Here is a 13,011-nt window from a genome sequence, read left to right as displayed (position 1 = left end):
TCTGCTTTGAACAGCTTAATTTAAAAAATTCAGAAATGACCAGATGTATCAAATAATTTTATCAATATTTTTCCAGCTTTTATATATGCATCTATATATGTACATAACAAATGTGTTTAGACAGTTTACCTGTAATTGATTTGGCCCAAATTGGTGCAATATTGGTCTTGTTTCAATGAATTCTCATTATACACTAGGGATCTGGGTTTGTCAGTTTAAAACCATGAAAATGCATGTCTAAGCTCACACATTCAGCAGACCCACTGCTGCACACAGAATGCAAAATAAAGTACATACAGCACGAGGCCTTATTTTGTATGACTTAGTCCAGAGTGTTCCTTTGTGAAGCTTTCCCATTTTCCATTAAAGAGGGTGTGCTGTGCTCTAACTGCATCCAATCCAAACACAAAGAAAAAAAAAAAGAAATAAAGCAGAGTAAACATGAAACAAAATATTCCTCAAAATTGAAAACAGGATGATATTTTTATACAAGCTGTAGATGTTTTGGCCTGATATGTGTGTGCGTAAAAATACACAAACACCAGTCCAAAAAATACATATTGCTATGTCTGTTAGAAAAGAGTTTTTCTAGTGTGAGAATTTGTGAATTTTTATACAACTGGATGTTTAAGTGCTTTGTTGTGTGTTTTTTGTTTGGTTGGTCTTGTTTGTTTTATAAATATGTATGATTTACTGGGGGAACTGAAGGGAATAGCATGATATCTAGCTCTATCATTTCATAGAATCATAGAATGGCCTGGGTTGAAAAGGACCTGAAAGATCATCTAGTTTCAACCCCCTGCCATAGGCAGGGTCACCAGCCAATAGACCAGGCTGTCCAGAACCACTCCTAGCCTGGCCTTGAATGCCTCCAGGAATGGATTTCTGCATTTAGTCTGAAGATTTTTAATTCAGAGTGTATTAAATGAATGATGCAGCAGCACAGATTTGCCTATATGAACAGGCTGCATAGGGAAATGGCAGAATCGCTGTCCCTGGAGGTGTTCAAGAAAATGGTAGATGTGGCATTTGGGGACAGGGTTAATGGGCATGGTGATGGGTCAACAGTTGGAGTAGATGTTCTCAGTGGTCTTTTCCAACCTCAGTGACTGATTCTAGTATAGGTAGGAAATTTTGCCTATTTGGTGGGCATTAGAAGATGACAATTGTTACTTTGTTCCAGTAAGAAATCAATACAGTCTCTTCATCCAAGATCTGTGGCTCCCCAGTTAGAAAGTTTTTACTGTTTCCTGCAGAGCTGGATGAGGCCATGGGTATAATTCTCACCCAACTGAAGCCAGTGGCAAAATGCCATTACCTCCTCTCAAGCTCTGTTCCAGGGGGTTGGGTTATTCCTTCTTCTGTCACAATGTATGAGAGTATTGTTTTCTAACTATCAGTATGCTGTTTATCTCAGAGATCTCTGCAAGGCATCTACACTAGCTGTTTTTTCTGTGAAACCGTCAGCTGTCAGAATTTTCACATGGTCATATTTGGAGAATGGTTGGAAAACTTGAATTGCCTAATAGGAGCTAGTTGGAAAACCTTCAGGTACAGGAAGAGACCCTCAGATGTGATCCACGTGTAGCATACTCAGCCACGTATATGTGATTTTTCCAACCTTTTGTGTATTTACCAGTGAATTCTTCTGTGGAGAATTTGTGCACGTAGAGGATGTGCATGTGCATGGCAGAGAGGAGGGACAGCTGGTGACATAGCAGCATGGTCAGCCAGGAGATGGGCTCTGCGACCCATAGCAGGGCAAGACAGAGAGCTGAGGGGCAGTACATCTTTTGCTGTAAATCACACAGCATGGGCAATAATCCTCGCCGTCGCTTAGAGCTGCGCTTCCCTTGGACTGCAGACTTCCCCTGTGATCAGGACAGGCAGAAAACATGAAATCGGCTAATTAGCCATTCAGTTAGAAGCACTTTAATCTGCTGATAAAAATCAGTAATTAGGAAAGGTGGAATGAAGCAGCTGTAATGCTTAATGATTTTTTGCAGGGTATATAATTAAATCTCACTCGGGCTTTTCTTGCTGGTAAAATATTATGCAGGGAATTTAATCAATGTGTTACACATCTTTCAAAGATCCTGGTGTTCTTTGTAAGCTGTTTCCCTTACAATGACGAATTACTGATCTATCACTCCGGGTTAGCTGGCCTCAGGCTCCTATGCAGTGTGGACAGACAAGGCGTGTAATTTCATTCCCGCTTTCTTTGCGCACTTCTCCTTGGCCTGCTGGCAAAAGCTCTCTGGTGCCAGGTCTCGCATTCCAGCTGTTGTGCATTTATCTTACTATTGTACAAATACTTCACCATCCCATAACTTTTTGGGAAGGGGACTGCAGGGCAGACAATATTTGTGGGAAAATTCACAGAGTTTAGCAGTTCTTCTTCAGGATGACACAGCTTGCTCCCCCGTAGCTTAGAAAGGGGGAACACAGTCAAGTGCTGGGGTGAAGACCAGCAAAATCACTTTCATTGAATCATGGAATCATGAAGGTTGGAAAAGACCTGAGATCATCTAGTCCAGCCATCGGCCCATCATCACCATGGCCACTAACCTACACCCCTGAGAGTCATATCTATACACTTCTGAACACCTCCAGGGATGATGACTCAACCACGTGGCCTGTTCCAGCCTATTCTGCACAGCTTGTTCCAATGCATCACCACTCTTTCTGAAAAGAGATTTTTCCTAATATCCAACCTGAACCTCCCCTGGTGCAACTTGAGCCCAATACCTTGGGATCAATTTCTGTGTATTCCTATCAGCACTGTACATTCAGAGAGAACGGGTGCTCCTGACCTGGCCATACTTTTCTGTTTGCAACAGGAACACTGTGGCTTGCAGCCCCACATCTTGCATTCTAATTGCCTTCTGACAGCTACCTGGGTTTACTCATCTATTTCCATTCTTTCCAGTGAAACATGAAACCAGGTGAAACTTGCTTAGTGTCAGATTTCACCTCCAGACTGAAATCTAAAGCCAAAAGAAGTCCCAGGTCTTCCAGGGATCAGCAGCCTCCTGTCAGCCCAGGACTCAGTCGCACACCCATGTAAGCCAATTTAAAGCTGCACGTGGAAATAATATGAATCAAAGTGTTTTCTCATCACTTTTGAAAGCACTTGCCTTTAACAAATGTTGCTTCCTTTGTATATTCCTCTTTTTGTGTGTCATCTGTCGGCTGGAGCCTGTTGATCATATTATTGCACTTACACTTGACATGTCTTCAAATTCCCATTTTTTAATGGATGACATAATGATGTAAGTTCAAATATCCCACAGAAATTTGCATGACTCACATGAATGTGTCTAAGACAAATCTCTCACTAAACTGAACGTTTCACATGGGTTAAAAAAAAAAAAGTACATCCAATTATACACAAAGTCTGCTCACTGGGATTATTTTAAGGTCTTTGTTTTGTTTTGTTTTTTTAATAATGTATTTTTATAAAAATAAGGATTACCAGCCGTAGTTTACTTTGGATAATTACTCTAAGCAGCTGGATTTTGAGGGGATTATGTAAGCTGAAGTAATTGCCAGACTTCTGATATGTGTTCCTTGCTAGCCATAATTTAATTCTATATTAAATGTTCTGGCTTCCACCTTCATTTCCATATGACTTGTGCTTTCTGTTGGGCCAGAGGTGATCAGTAAATTGTAACTATGGCGATCTTGAAATTCTTTCATTCTTAAGCCAGCCCTTGGACCCATCTTCTCTTAGGTGTGTGTTAAAACTGCCTTAGGGCTGTTGCAGTTTACTCCTGCTTGAGTCCCACATGGATACTTGTGCAGCTGGGAAGTGTGAGACTGTCCTTTCTGCACAGATTTTGCTTATTGTTTCAGGGCGAGAATTGTGCCAGCCATAATTCACATTTAGTTTGGATAAAAAGTTGTCAGGTGTGATAGTTTTGTCAAGAAGCTAGGGAGTTAAAAGCATAGGAAACTCAAAATAAGCTAGAGCCCAATATCTTGAAGGTATCCAATTCTATACATAAGCTTCATTAAATATAGCAATGGGAAAAGTGGAAAAAGCACCAGTGTGACAAGGCACCAGCTGTGAACAACAGATCAGTGGTCTACAAAAATGCTCCTGCTGTAGCCACTTGCAGAGTGACCTGGGGGAGGGTAAAGCCATGGCAAGAAATGTGAACAAAAACGTATATACAAGCCCTGCCAAAAAAACATGTTTATCACCATTTAAGATAGAATTTTTCAAGCATATACAAATTACTGTCTTGCACTGTTCCCAAGATATCTACTGAGAAAGCTCAAGATTTGATCAGCCTCAGAAGGGCTTGTCTGGTGCCTGTGGTGGGAGTGAAAATCTGAAACAGAGCTAAATCACTGTATCAAATCTGAGGAAAATTCCTGGTAGGAGAAAAAAACTATTCTTAACTCCCATTGTGATTCCTGGAGAAAGAAATGCTTCAGTCACAGTAGGAGCTCAGCTTCCCTCTTTGCCTGGCCCTTGAGAGGATAAAAGACAAGTCCTGGAGAAGTGTGCAAGCATCTCCAGGGCAGTTCCACATAAAGAAGGACTTGATGATTAGGATGTTTTGTGCAAAGGGAACAAGGGAAAGTGGTTTCAAACTGGAACACTGGAGATTTAGGCTGGATATAAGAAAAAAGTTTTGACAATAAAGGTAGTGAAGCACTGGCACAGGTTGCCCGGAGGTGGATGCCCCGCCTCTGCAGACACTCAAGGTCAGGCTTTGGGGGTTCTGAGCAACCTGATCTGTTGCAGGTGTCCCTGTTCAGTGCAGAGGAGTTGGATTAGATGGCCTTTAAAGGTCCCTTCCAACTCAAACAATTCTATAATTCTACGGAATATGCAGAGCTTTGGGATAAAATTCTCATCATCTTAAATAAATCCATAAACTGCCAAAAAATCCTGTCAGTTCCTTATCCTGATTCTCCTACAACCAATGAGTAACTAGAATTCTAATCACTATTTCAAAGGACAGTAGCTAAAAGCCAAAAAGAGATACTGTGGAGCCTGTATGTCGTTTTTTTCTTAGCTTGGTCTGAGGTCATTCATCATCCAGAAAAAAATAGCATTTGGGAGTGCAGGGTACAAACTTTTCCTCTCTGATAAGAAGTCACGTTTCTTGCTTCATAGTAGGTAATAGGAGCCCTCCAAACAACAGCCAACCTACTTTCAAACCACTGATTCATCAACAGAATGGTGAATATGTTTTCTAATGTTCTAAAAGGCCGCCTCTCACATTTTCCTCCGAATAGGAAGCCAGTAAGCACTACCTGCTTCACAGTTGTGTTGGATTTGTTTTGCCTGCACTTGCTACTGCTGCTACATTTCGCCAATAAGGAGAGGCAGCTATTTTCTCTTCTAAGCAGTTATTAAATTACATTTATTTTCTTGTGCTTTTTTCTCATCTCTCTCTGGAAAAGATCTCACATTCATGGCTTCATGCCTGAGTGATCCACAGAGCCCCATTTCCTGCCCGTTTCTGTACTCAAGGTAACAAAAGTCGTTTCTCCCTAGTCTCTGAAGTGGAAAAGCTAACTGTTCCCTTCAGAAAGAAAACCTCTTTTGTTCCTACTTTATTACTTATGACTAACAGCATTATGAAGGGCTTGCTGGTGTGTTTCTGTCCTTGCTGCTGCTGGGGTGGATCACAGCATTCACTCAGGGACTCTTTGGGAACGTGTTCTTCAGAGCATTGCCTTGGGGTGCGGAGCACATGCTGTGTTTCAGGGAAAATCCTCATTACCTTAGCGAGGCACTGTGTCCTCAGTACTCCAGATGGCTCCTCTTTGCTCATAGAGGATTACCTGGGCTGGAGGATCGCCAAGCAGCAGCAGCCAGAACCAATGCCTTAGCAAAGGGCTTTACGAAGCACAGTGTGCAGCTCTCGTCTCCGCGTCCGCTTAGGCCGAGAGTTATCTCCAATTCTGTCTGGAATTGCTTGTTATTGATTCCTGTAAATTGTCCTATTTGTCCGAGCACTGCCCAGATGAACAGCAGACGCTTGAGAAGCTGAAATAGGAGTCAGCCACAGAGTTCAGAGATTAATCTGTCCCTTTGGGGTGCTGAGCAGCCAGAAATTCAAACAGCTTGTTGTAAGGGGCTTAACAATGCAGAACAGCTGATTTCAGATTCAACCATTGAAAACATACATCCATGTTGTTGGATGTTGGAATAATGCTAAATCACTTTAATCTAAACCACATTTGAATGCAACTCCCACAGTTTAAAGGGCACTGAATTAATCTTGTGAGTAACAAAGTTGCCTTGTAAAATGCATTCGTGCAATGTTGTAAGAAACTTAGAAGAAACACGACTGTGAAGAGGGCAGCTCTTTGAACTTGTAAACTCTCACTGTTTAGAAATATATGGCTGTTTGAACATGAGACTAAACGCAGCAGAATCTGAACAAACTGTTCCTCTGCTTTCTCATGTTTTAATGTGCTCATCAGTGGATATTTATGTATGAAGCCTGCAGTAAGCGCAGTCGTCATTTCTCAGCTGTCTCCAATTGGCAGATCGATGAAAAATTTGGTGTGCTCCCACTCAATTGAAAAAAGTAACTAACAGGCTGCGAGGTCATTTTCTCTCAACGTTAATCCATCATTATCACCTGAAGTGCATTACTTTGAAGACTGAAGAAGGTCCATATTTCAATTTAAATGATGCCTAACAGGTATAAGCTTGACATTTTCAGTTCCCACTAAGTTTTAAACAGCTGACAACATTTTATTTTGTTGAGAATATATCTTTTCCTCCTTAAGGATTTCTATACAAAGACCTTGCAGTAGGCATGCCTTTATGCTAGCCAGAGACAAGTCTAGTTAGTTATTCTGAAATGCTTTCATTTTGTAGGGCTTTGAATTATAGTTGTGTAAGAAAGTTTCTTCTTTTTTTTTTTCCTCTTTTTTTTTTTTTTCTTTTGCTGTTATTTCTTTTTCCTGCTTGCAGACAAAATCTTTGCCTAACATCGCCTAAGATACCTGCATTGTTTGGGAAGGAAATGTGGGGATCTGGTTTTTCAGCAGCCCGATGAATCTGTTGTTTAGCAGTGGTAGAGGAAGGCATTAGCCCTTTTTGGGTGAAAAGGCAGAAGTGATTTCTAAGGACATTCTTTTGGAATATAGTCCAGGTTATTCAAATCTGCTGTGGATGAATTCCTACTCTATTGACTGAAGGACAGGGACACCCTATGCCCAGGAGGAGTTTGGAGAGAGATTGGACTTTACCAGAATACTTTCAGCCCTTCCTTGCCTTTCCCCAGTCCGTATGCAGAAATGCATGCCATGCACAATACAGTCGCCAAAGGCTGAGAATGTCAGGTTCACTCAGGCCTTGAGAAGCTGCAGATGTTTCAAATCAAAATGTTACCTTAATACGAGTAATGAGGTGTTTGAGAGAATATTTTGGTCTGTGCCATTTGAAAGGGAAAAATTATCTTTTCTGTACTTTGGGTATTCTGTTCATCTGAACGTTTGAGTACCTTCAGCTCAAACCCTTTCCCATAAGTTATCCAGAAAAGAAAGGTGGTGATTTTTCTCTACAGCAATGATGGTGTAATTTACTACCTTAAAAATGTCCAAACATGTGGTAAAGTATTCTGAATGAATGCTGAGTAGTCTGTTTCCAGTGCTAGTAGATTGGGGTGCAGGCACTTTTCGGGATATGTATGCCACAGTGCCAGGCAGCAGGTGCAGAGCTGCCTGTGGTAGGAGAAATCTAGGGGAAAAGTACACCCAGATGTACTTTATTTCACTGTGGGCATGGAAAAAGCATGCCTTGCAGCCACCAAATGGATTCCGGTCTGACTTTGTCACGTAGGGAAAATGGTAGCTCCTATTCAGAGAAAGGAAAGAATTGCAGCTGTTGGGACCTGCTGCCTAAAAGGTCATGGGAGAATACAGAAAACATTTTTACACAGCATCCCACTCTTTCTGGAAGAGTCCTTGGAGCCTGGGACACAACATTGACTGTAATTCACTCTGCTTAACTTGGAGGACTGGGTTTTTTTTTGCTAGGTTAAACCACTCCACCTCTTCACACTACCATTCCTTCAAGAGGCTACCTCATGCCAGGCAGTCTTGCATAGTTAATTATTAACTACACATTAATTCAAAAGAGTGCTTTTAAATCATTTCCTTTTGTTTATTTTATGGAAAAAAAAAAAAAAAAAAAACACCAACCGAACCCATATCTGCCCACCTCCACCCCAGTTAGAATGGTTCTTTTACTGTGATATTTTGCAAAAGACTGTTGTTTTATGGGAAATTACATGGCTCATTAGCTTCTAGAATAATTGGTATCTACTGGTGTAACCAAACCACAGGCTATAAATAAAAGGAATTTTAAGGTAGAAAATCTTCTTTGAGCGTATCTCCAGAAGCATCCTATTTCTGAATGCATCATGCCAGCACAGCAAAATCCAGTTTATGAGTTTTGCTTGAAATGTTTACCCATCTGAATCACTTATTCCTATGGGTATTAAAATATCAAATGTTTTTAAGCAATCTGTATTAATATAATATGAACACACTGACCTCCTAAATGTTATTTTCAACTGAGACTAATGAAGACACAACATAAATAGAAGGGCTGAAAGGAGATGCTCAACTGGGCAAGAACAGCAGTTTTTTTAATCCGGAACTTTGTGCAACTTTTTTAGATGTTACAAATGTGTATTTTCCTGTCTTTCATGAGTCATAAAACATCACTAATTCCATTCTGTTTTATCTGCCTACCTAGTTTTATACCGCATTCCTCACTGTAATAGCTGAGCCTTATTATCTTAAGGAATTGTATTCATTCATTTATATAATCATTAAGAAATAGGCGTACTATAAAAATAAAATTCAGTAAGGTGAATTGAATTGTTAGCTATATATTGAAAGGTCTGAGCCTAATGGGGTATTGCAAATTCATTTTCACTGCCTCGGTTAGTGGTGCTTATCAGCTGAAGAGCCAATGGTAAGTACTGATACCAATAAGTAAATAAGACATTTTAAATGTAAGTGTATGTGTGTATGTCTATGTGGAGCAAGACAGATAAGTAGACATAAATGTTTAAATACATAAATACGTATAAATTTAGGTGATGTCTTTCGAAGAAAAATATTTGAGAGGAGACTGTGGGCTCCTCAGAGGATGCTATGGAATGCCTAGTGAAAGGGGTCAAGCTTAGGTTTGAAAACCAGTATTTTATCTACAAGGAAAATGATGGATTAGTTGTATGTGTGTGTATGCATGAAGACACGTGCATGTACATCTTTAGATCAAAATATATCTTAATTTCCTTGCACTGAAAGTGGAAGATACTGCTAGACAGATAACACTGGCCAGACTTGCATGAATGCCTCATGTGTCTGCTGAGTGAAAATCTGCCCGGTCTCTGAGAGTGCAAACCAGGTGCTCTAATTTCTGCCTCCCTCAGCCTCCTTGCTGCTGCTCAGAGTTTCTCTTTTGTGGTGTTAGAGCTGAGACCCTCTGAGGGAGCGTCCATAAATATATCATTTCTATTCTTCCCACATGTGTTAAAATTCACACTCTGAACCCTCATGCATTGTCCATATCTGTCCATCACTCATAGCCAAACGAAACAAACGACTATGAATAATGGTAATGTAAAAAGCAGCAGGCAAATGTAATCTGCAGAAATGCTGGGTGGGGAGCAGCATCTCTGACTGTACTTGGCTTGTATTTATATGGGCTGCTATTAATAATAAACACAGTCTGTGCTCCTTTGCCATATGATAACCATCATGGTCAGCATAGAGCTTCAAGATTTGGATCTGTCAGTGAAACCTCTGAAACAATGCATACATGGCCAGATCCGAACCATCTGAACTGTTAGAAACACAACTGTTCTGTAAAGTCCACTGCAGAGCCAGGTGCTGCTACCCCAAGAGCAGCATTTACCAGCCCTCCAGAGGAAAAAAGGTCATACTGGGCCAGGGTGGTTTTCAGTACTCAGCTTTCCTTTGGTAATGTTGTTAGACATGCAGAATATTTAAACAGGGTTTATAGCAACTGGTGAATCAACTGCTGCGAAATGATATGTACAAGGGACCTAAGGAAAGACTAAAAATATAATCCCTAATCTAAAGCATCTGGCATGTTTTCTGGACAGTAGTTTGGTATTACCCAGATGTACTCTCACAGAGCTGTCTATGCAAATCAAAAACATCCATCATACTGAAAGGAGTTTAATTATAAAAAATTTTGCTTTTCTAGTGAAACTGGACTATAGTTTTAGGTTTTTTTTTTCTGATTTCACACCACTTAGCTTCTCCTTTTAAATTACATTCTGTAGCCCAGAATGTATGTGCCCATCACTGTAAAGCTGTTGGAACCATGATAAAACAAAGCTGATTCCTAAAAATGGAGAAAATCTTGGAAACATTTATGTTTCTACTGGAATGTACTAATCAATGCAATATATTTAATTTGTGAAATTATGAAAACAGAGAGTATTAAAGAGCATGGTATGGTGGTGAGCGTGCTCAGATTCTGAGGACACTTGAGCACTACCACAATCCTGGCTGGCAGGGCATTGTGAATGAACTGTTTCAGCAAACTTTGCTACCTCTGGCAAAGCCACTTACTGATCTTCTCGAGGCAAGCGCATAGATTTCACAGTCCATGTACAAAACCCCACCAACCCAGAAGCAGCCAATGTCAACATGATCTTTACACACGATAATTTCTTGCTTATGCTAAACCATTCCACTGGTTGGGGTCTCAGACAGATTTAGTTGTGCTGCTAAGATGTGCACTATCAAACTCCAGCCCTGCAGTTTATACATATACTAGAAAATATGTACTTTTATTAGATCAGCTAGGAAAAGCATGCAGGTTTTCAAATTCAGATTTGTTTTATAGTTTTGTTGTTGTTGAGGCTTTTTTGAAATTCTTTGCTAGTGTGACTTCTTAGGAACGTACCTCATTTCGGGTGGCCCTTATTGTTGGTCTGCCAGGAGCTTGCTATTTGGGGATATCCTTTCCTCTAGAGAAAACAGAAAGCAGTTGTAATTAGTAGATCTGGCTTTATACGCTGTCTGCGCTATCCTTAAAGAGCTACTAGTAGAGATGAGTGGTTGTTACTTGCTTAGCACAACCATTTGTAGAAGCAGCTGCTATTTCATTTCTCTGACCTTGAGGAGCTGAGCCGAACTTTTTGCTAGTAAGAGTTTAATTACTTCATTTTTTTTTAATTCCTATATTTTATGGTGATGAATTGCCTTAACTATTGCTAGTGCCTGTAGAAAAGTATAATGCTACGTAAGCTAGCAGATGGTTCTGAAGTTTTCTGTGGTAAGTCTGAGTCTGTTGAAGGATCCTGATGTGCAATTTAAGAAACATCAGACTGAAGCATTAAGCAGTGAAGTCAAGTGCATTTCTCTCAATGGCCTTTCAGTTCAATATCTGATGTTTCTTACAACACGAAGGTAACCTGGTGTATCTAAGGTGATCCAGGAAACCAACAAGTCTCATAAATGTGTACAGCTTTCCCTTTTGTGTACCCTGGGGAATGTATTTACTGGGTGATGGTGTAGAAAGTGCTCAATAGAGAGACTGCTACTCTGTAGTGTGGGCTGTCTTCATTTTCAGTCTGGCCTAAAGGTCCAAGATTACTTCATTTCCAACACTTTCTGTGGCAGTAACCATCCTCCCTGTGAGATTTCGTATTTGCTGAAATCGTCTTCTTCTTTTATCTTTCCCCTGTTGTTATTCAATATTAAAGTAAGCTTATTTTAATAGCGTGCCCTACTTATCATTTTGTGAAAATGTGACTAAGGTGGGATGGACGCTGATTTCCAGTCTTGAAAGCCACCAGAGCATTCCTTTCACATGGCATAGCAATTTGTGGCAAAATCTTCTTTTTGTAAAGAAAATACAGCTTCTACTGAAGCAGGGTGGAACTGTGTAGCTAACTGGACAGCTCTGCAAGTAAATGAGTTCTTAACATTCACTCCACTTTCTCCACTCTTCTATGAATAGTTAAGTGCAGCTCAAAGTAGCTTTAAAATAATGTGAAGTGTCACTTTACTGTGAAACCCTCTTTTGATTGAGAGCCTATTTCCTTCAGGACAGTAAGGAGAAGACTTCAGTCTGCGTTCTCCACTGAGTCCTTATTTGTAACACAGCTATTTTAATTAACTTTTAATTTAATTTTCTTCCTTTGTTTATTATGGCATGACAGTTCTAAGCAAAGCTGTAACTTAATATAGTATGGGCTGGTTATTGCTGCTAAACTTCTCCTGCTCAATAATAACTGGACAGATGGTTAGTCACCATTTTATGAGCAGTTAAACCATTTAGCACATCGCCACTAGTTTTGCATTAGTGCCGACCCTGGGATTCATTACATGGTTCAGCAGTACGGAAGCCTAATGCATTATGCCCCAGCAGGGTTCACCTCTGGCTGAATTCTGCTCAATTTCTGCTCTTATGTCTGCAAAAAAACCAACAATCTTGCAAGAGTTACACTGCACTGCTTGTCTGTGGACCATCTTTCTGTGCTTGCTTTGAATTCAGTGGTAGTGAAAAGAGGATGAGAAAACGTTCATTCTTGCGATCAATCGCTCCCACACACTCACCAGCAAAGCTTCCAGCAGTTAGTGCTAATGCTAACCTCGGTGATGGTGTTTGTCATGTAAATATGCAGCCATTAGAAATATGAGAACCATCTGGTTCCTTTCTCCTCGGAGAGCAAACAGCTATCTGCCAAGGTGGGCTGAAGTCAGATGGAGTATTTCAAGATAAAAGGTTTGTTTTCTTACTGTAGTTTCTCTGAGACACCCAAAATAACTCTGTATTTTTTTCTGGTGATGTTACTACTAAGTATAGCTGCATGAGCGTCGTTCTCTTTTCTATCAGACTGCCCTTCGTGCCTCACTGCCTCTTTCACTGTTTATATTTCATTCCAGCCCAATTCAGTGTTTGCCTCTGAGGAAGGCACAGAAGCAGCCGATTAACCATATGGATAGTAAAGATTAATCTTAACCAGTGACCTGAAT

This window comes from Lagopus muta, chromosome 2 (genome assembly GCF_023343835.1).
Source record: "Lagopus muta isolate bLagMut1 chromosome 2, bLagMut1 primary, whole genome shotgun sequence".
Taxonomy (NCBI): Eukaryota; Metazoa; Chordata; class Aves; order Galliformes; family Phasianidae; genus Lagopus; species Lagopus muta.
The sequence above is the reverse complement of the archived record's forward strand: the minus strand, read 5'-3'. Positions refer to the sequence as shown.